The sequence below is a fragment of the Aythya ferina genome (genome assembly GCF_964211825.1).
Source record: "Aythya ferina genome assembly, chromosome: 1".
NCBI lineage: Eukaryota > Metazoa > Chordata > Aves > Anseriformes > Anatidae > Aythya > Aythya ferina.
Window position 1 is genome coordinate 28,635,003 of NC_140296.1, and position 6,814 is coordinate 28,641,816.

At 46.7% G+C, this 6,814-nt stretch overlaps 1 long non-coding RNA gene across 1 annotated transcript; it reads left to right on the plus strand.

Annotated features, from left to right (window-relative positions):
* The first annotated feature begins 2,524 nt into the window (after positions 1-2,524).
* On the plus strand, positions 2,525-6,614 carry LOC311439909. The gene is made up of 3 exons (XR_014695068.1): positions 2,525-2,712; positions 2,833-5,485; positions 6,108-6,614. It is a non-coding gene; the product is annotated as an uncharacterized lncRNA (long non-coding RNA).
* Positions 6,615-6,814: the final 200 nt, after the last annotated feature.

Below are 6,814 nucleotides of genomic sequence, written 5' to 3' on the forward strand. Positions count from 1 at the left end.
CAGCTTTGCCCCTTGCAAACATGGATCAGAGGATGGAAGCCTGGGCCTGATGCAACCATTATATATGACCGTCAAACCAATACTCTCCAGTGTATTTTTTGCAAGCCATTTTTTTTCTTTCATATGTCCTCTTTCTGCCAGCAAAGGCTTCTTATTTGCAGGATTAAGTGCAATTCTTGCTGGATAGTTTTTCAGCAGGAAATGGAATTTTTAGTTGTGGTTGTTCAGTTCTATTTTTCCTCTAAAAGCGATTGTTTCCCAGACAAAATTTCAACTTTTCATTAAAAAGAAAGAAAAAAAATCCTTAAACCCAAAGTGTTTTAGTGTTTCTGGTCCAAATCCAGTTGAAACTCAGCGTAGTTTGAATATTATCCTCTCTGAGCTGGCCTTCCCTATTTTAAACTACCTCTTCCCCTGCATAGGGTGACTTGGTATGTAAGGAGACGCTGCTACACCCTGCAAGATGAGGCATAGCTGAGGTGCCCAACCCCTAAGAGAAAAGTGAGACACAGTAGCCCCAGCACTGTATCTTTAATAGCATCTTAATTGCCAGGAAGCATCAATAACCTATGCTGGAAACCAGGGCTGTCATTTGCAGCTGAAGATCGTCATATTTGATTTTTCATACCTACAGAGGTTTTCCAGAGAGGAGTATGGTGCAGCTGGAGGAGGAAAAAAAAAAATCATCCCCTTACCTGCCATGTCGAAGGACATTTCTGCCCCATTTAATGCAGTGCAGCACTTACATTTGTCCTACCAGGGTTCCCAGTAGCACTGACTTGCCTTAGGTTAATTGTGGTGAGAGAGAGAAACACATCGGCGTACAGAGGAGATCAGTCCAAGTTGCCTCCAGGGACTTGGGGTGGGAGCAGGGTAGCAACTGGGGCCTGCAAAAGGCCACCCAGGTGATGAAGGGCCTGGAGCACCTCTCCTGTGAGCAGAGGCCGGGAGAGCTGGGACTGCTCAGCCTGGAGAAGAGGAGGCTCAGGGGGATCTCCCCCAGGGCTGGGAATCCCCGCAGGGAGGGGGCAAAGAGGCCGCAGCCAGGCTCTGTTCAGGGGTGCCCAGCGCCAGGCCAGGGGCAGTGGGCACCAAGGGGCAGGCAGGAGGCTCCCTCTGAGCACCAGGCAGCACTTCTGTGCTGGGCGGGCGGCTGAGCACTGGCCCAGGCTGCCCAGAGAGGCTGTGGGGGCTCCTCCTGGCAGAGCGGCACAAGACGTCTGCACGGGGCCCTGGGCACCCTGCGCTGGGGATCTGCTGGAACAGGGCTTGGGGACGGGGCCTCCAGAGCTCCCTGACAGCCTCAGCCCTGCTGTCACTCTGTGACCAGGATTTCTATATAGACCACTACTGAAATCCCAACATTCATCTCATCTCAAAGGTAAAAGGCTACACATAGCTTGCTGCTCTTAAGAGGCTGCTGGACCAAAAAGCAGAAAACCAGGATCACTTCTGACATGGGGTCCTACACATGGCAGCAGAGTGTTTTACCTTTCTGCAGCAAGATTTCATTTCCTGTGCCAAATCCGTGTCAGACATCACAATAAGCCTCTCAACTCTCCTTTAAGAGTTTTCCTTTCAAAAAAAAAAAAAAAAAAAAAAGAAAGTGTATTTTCTAGGAGGTAGGAAGCTACAGACTGCTGTCTGGTTTGATGTGTGTGTATTTTTAAAAATGAATGAAAAATGTTCTGGATGGATACGGCGTAACAATATGTAAGCCTGAGGCATCAGATGGTTAGAAAGCTGTATTCAGTGTGTGCACAGATGTAATTCACTGCAAGGAATATGTGACACCACACAGCAGTTCAAAGTAGCAGGCTGGTACTAATTACTATGCTCTTAATGACTTCATCCATCAAACCATAACATGTTCTATAATTATACAGCACAGCCATATGACAACCAAATGCCCAGCCACTATTTCATAGGAAATGGTTACACAGCAAAATTCTCTTTTGATTACAAGTAGAAAACTTGAAAAATAACCGGAATTTAAGTCATATGAGCTCCAAAAATGACTTTATTTCACCCTTTTGCAAGGAGAAAAGGTAAACCACCAAGTGTTTGGGAAGAGGGAGGCTCTGGTGGGACTCACCACTTTCCATACAGAACTGGGATGTCTATAGTCCATGGCTCAGGCTACTTAAGGACACCTACTGTGCAGACATGTCTTGGCCTAAGAGAGTTGTGCTTCTCCACAGGGACAGTTGGGTGGTGGGAATGGCATCCAGCAGTGTCCCAGGCAGGCAGTGGTCTCAGCATCTTCAGAGGGTGCCGTAGGAGGAGGTTGAGGTTTGTCTGGGATGGATCCTGAACTTTCCCACAGCTGTGGCAGGGCCTTCCCAGAGTCTGGACACCATCACTGCTCACATCACCTCCATCTGCACCAGCAAGCTCATGTCTTGGCTCTTTCCTTCTCTAAGACAAATGCACTTGCACCACATCTACCATCCGCAGCCACCCTCCTCCCCAGCAAAACAGCACACTCCACTGCACACACTTCTCCCTTCGGGGAGAGGGCGTGAGATGAAGTCTGCAGCAGATGTTCTTCACACTGCTGCCTGAACTGTGGGAAGATGCTCTGGTGCTAGGGCAGGGGTCCGGCCACAAGTTTTCTGCAGCCTCTTTTCTTCACTCTCGCAGGAGCCCCCGTCCCTTCATCGCTTCCAGTTGTACAGCAACACCCTGCTCAGTGGTGGAGCATGGATGGAGGTGAGTATAGTTCACCCACTCATCATTTCTGCATGCTGACTTCACCCATTTCCCGTGCACGTCAAAAAAGGTGAGTTTCCCACGTTTTCATTTACTATCTCACCACTGCTTTTCTTCCAGAATCGCTATGGAGGGTGTTACATAGGAACCCAAACAATAAAACTATAGATAATACAGAACATATCAGGACAAACTACCTATTCCCAAGCTAATAAACTGTGAAGCTAACACTGTACAGATATCCTGCGACAGACACCTGCAAGCCCTAGAGCTGACTGCTGGCTGGCTGCGCGAGGCTGCGGTGGGTCCGGATGCGCTGAGCTCTCCTGTCCTGAACCCGCTGCGAGGAAAACATTCCCACTTTATAAACCTAACTTGCACATCAGAATTAGAGGTCTGGTGTCCCCAGAGTTTCCTTGTAAAGCTGAATGCGTGAAACACTGAATAGGTGATCCTGACACCTTTTTTGTGCATCACGAAGCCATTGACTGCATGAGTACATGTTTATGAGATGCACTGGCATGGGAATTTAAAGTACTGTGTTTACTAAATAGCATGAGAAAAATACAGGTTCAGGAAAAAAAAAAAATGTTCAGGAGCAGACCAGAATGCATTAGATGGTGACATCCTATCTCAGCAGGAAATTTCTGAACTGTAATGACCAGGTCTTGTCCTTAATTTGGGAGAGATGCAATGTCTGGCAGTAGCATGATGCAACCCAGCCAGGCAAGCTGAACGGATACTCTCTAGCAAGCATTCAAAAATACAGCTATCTTGTGATGTTTTTCTATGTATCTCATTTATGACCCTTCAGCATCATAAATGCCACATATTGGCAGAGTCCTCAGGCATGACGCCAGTGTGAGGAATTTTATCGATCAATTGCCAGTTTCACCAATCCACGGGTTTTTGCACAGATATTGATGACATTTCAGCAACGCGACCCAGAGACCTGAGCTCCTGATCCTGGGGTGCAAGCTACTCATCATGTAGAAAAAACCGAATGCCTGTAGCAGTTTGAAATAGTGCTTTAATTCCAGGAAAAACAGGAAAAAATATTTTGTTTTTACAGAAGGACAAAATGTACAGTGCCTGTTCCCATTAGGACTTCCTAAATCTTTAGAGTATTTCACAATTCAATTACTGCAGTTCATAAGCATCAAAACAAAACTTTAAAATGCCCTTATTCTAGTAGCAGATAGTGGGAGTATCTATGTCTATGGGGTTTTTGCAAGATTAATACAATGGCTGAGAAAGACCTACATAAAGCAAAGCTACTTCCCCCGTTTTTACATTGTACAAGCAAAGCTCCCAGCTTGTACTGAATACTCAAAGGTGATTTCATAAAAGGCAACCACAAATCTTGTGCAGTAACATTAACACTTCTCTTGAATAAACACCCCGGAAATGTTTTTGTTATGTCCCTACAATGACACCCCCCCCTTTGCTGTAATTCCAAAAATTCTGCATTGTGTGTGACAGCCAATTGTCATTTTCCAGAAGTGTCAGCAGCTGACATCTTCTGCTGAGTGCAATGAGGTCTGGTAGTCACCTCGGTGGTCTGTAATAGGAAGCCCTCAGGCTGCTGTCACCAGGGCTTTCTTTCCTATCTCCATGTTGGCAGCGTTACCTACAGAGCCTCTCGAAGTGGCTTGATGATGGCGACCATGCCCTGATTTATTGCCACCTCCCCTCTTGTCCCCTGACTGTCTGGAGCTTCGTCAGGGTGGTTGCACCTCCCAGGGCCTCCCATTTTCCTGTTTGCCAAGTATTTTCTGTCGTCTCAGGGGGGCACGAGTTGCTGAAGCTCGGTTACCAGAAATGTCTTACACCATTCGGGCTTGCTTACAGAGCCTGTGGGTGCTGGCTGTTTTGTGTGTTTTTTTCTGGTAAAAACACATGGTTCAGAGTGACATGAGGCAGCACAGGAGTCTCCTGCAGCTCCTGAAAAGGTTTGGTAGTGAAACCCCATCTCAAAAATATTAATTTTTTTTCCCGGAGTTGTTTCCTACCACCATCACCACCACCAAGATGTGCCCTATGCAGGACAGGGCACTTTTTGAGCCCCATCTTTTGCTGGGATGTCAATAGGCCATGTATTTCTACAGGTTGATACCTCCTAGCAACTTCTCACCCCTACACCCACAGATCTTCCTGGTGAGAGATTTTTGTCAGAAGTTTCAATGACTGAAGCCAGCACGTCCTGCCCTCCTACGAGCCGTCCTGTTGATGTGAAAGAGTCGATCAATACATACAAGCTCAGGAAGAATCATCTGCACCTAAAGGAGTGGTTAACCACGGTGACCCATTTCTTCACAGGCACCAAGAGTCGTCATCTCACAGCAGGCCACCGGGGCAAGGTGACACGCTGCCATCCATGACGGCGCAGCTCAGGCAGAGGTGGCTCTGAAAGGAAGGTGAAAAATTGTCCATGCACTAGGGAAGGCAACGGGGACCTGAGGAACCACTGCCAGGTGCTGCCAGTTTGCTTCAGCAAGAGAAAAGCCCCTAAGAAGGCTGCTTCAGTGACTGTTCTCTAGCCTGAGGAATATCACACTTAAATTGGGGTTCTCCTAGGCTTATCCTGAACCTTGTCCCTTCTTGCACTCTGTGTTTGAACACCAGCAACCAGTGCAGAGAAGGATTGCCTTAAAATTGGGATGTGACTCCACTCTGCTCCCCGTGTCACCTCACTAGAGCGATACGTTGTCTCTGGGTTCCACCAGGCCAAGACAGCTGATGTTTCATTGCAATGAGGCTTTCAGTATGAAAGGTGACTGTTAAGGTCAAGTCCTACATTAGGCAGCAATTTGTACTTTGTGTTGTGTCATGGGGTCATGGGGTTGCCTTTTTTCTCTTTTTCTCTCTCTCTCTCTTTTTTTTTTTTTTTTTTTTTTTTTTGCCTGTAAGGCCTTGCACACTGTTAGTAACTATATGACTATATTCCACTACCATCTCTTGAGCTGATGCTGGCAATAGGCCCTGACATGAGCTACCTTCTGTACCTCCACAAACCTGGTCTGTGTCCCTGAAAGCTTTGCAGGTTGTCCAGCTCCTTCTGTATTTTTATGTTGTCTCTGCCAACTGGTCACCTACTCCCACCTTTACCAGCTCTCACTGGATTCATTTATGTGCACTGCAAATTTAATGAATAGATGAACACAGAGAAGAAAGTGTTCACAGAAAGTACCTCTAACCTAACATTTATTGCTTCCACTCAAAGAAATCCAATTTATATTAGGTGTTTTTCATCGTTTTGTTTGGTGGGGTTTGGGTTTGTTTTTTAATCCAAGGTAGTCAATCTCTTTATTTTCTATCCAAAAAAAAATCTATTTTTATCCTATTATATATATAAATTCTATTTCTATCCTATTCTCTCTGTTTTCTATCCAAAGACAGGAGGCAAAGAGTTTCAGAGCACCAAGACAAAAAGGGAGGACCAAGGCCAACTGGAAGGAATCACTTCACTCTGCATCCCACATGCATCACAATTTTAGTTCATTGTGGCACTTTCCAACCTCACATAACCACAGAAGTCCAAATATCTCTCATTATGCCCCTGTACAGGGGAGGGTTGTGCCCACTGGAAAGTGCTGTCCCCTCCCATGGCCACAGAGGAGGAGAAAGGACAACAGTGTGCAGAACTCCTCAGGAGCTGACCCCAGCCAAGCCTCACTAAGAGGCATCACAAGAAGCATCAGACACAGAGATCAAATGCACTGCCACATCCTGCTGCCTTCAGAAAGCTAACCCCTCAGTGGTCACCACAGGATGACCAATGCTTTAAAATATTCTGCACTTTCCTCTCCACACCTCACTCCTTGTTATAGTCTCCATGACGATTAATCCTCCTGCACCAGTGACCACCTCAACCACACTGCTGACATGTAACCCGCTTTGCACTTGGCATTTCTTTCTTTTCCTGCACCAACAAACAAGGCTTCCCCCTAAAATCCCATGAGGAGACAGTGTTAGGCATATTTCTCAGCTCCTACTGCCTCCCCAATGCTACCTCAAATGCCACCTGCCACCAGCCCAGGTCCACAGTGAGGGAAAGGCTCAGCAGAAGATCCTATGGTGGAACACAGAAACCAGTGAGGTA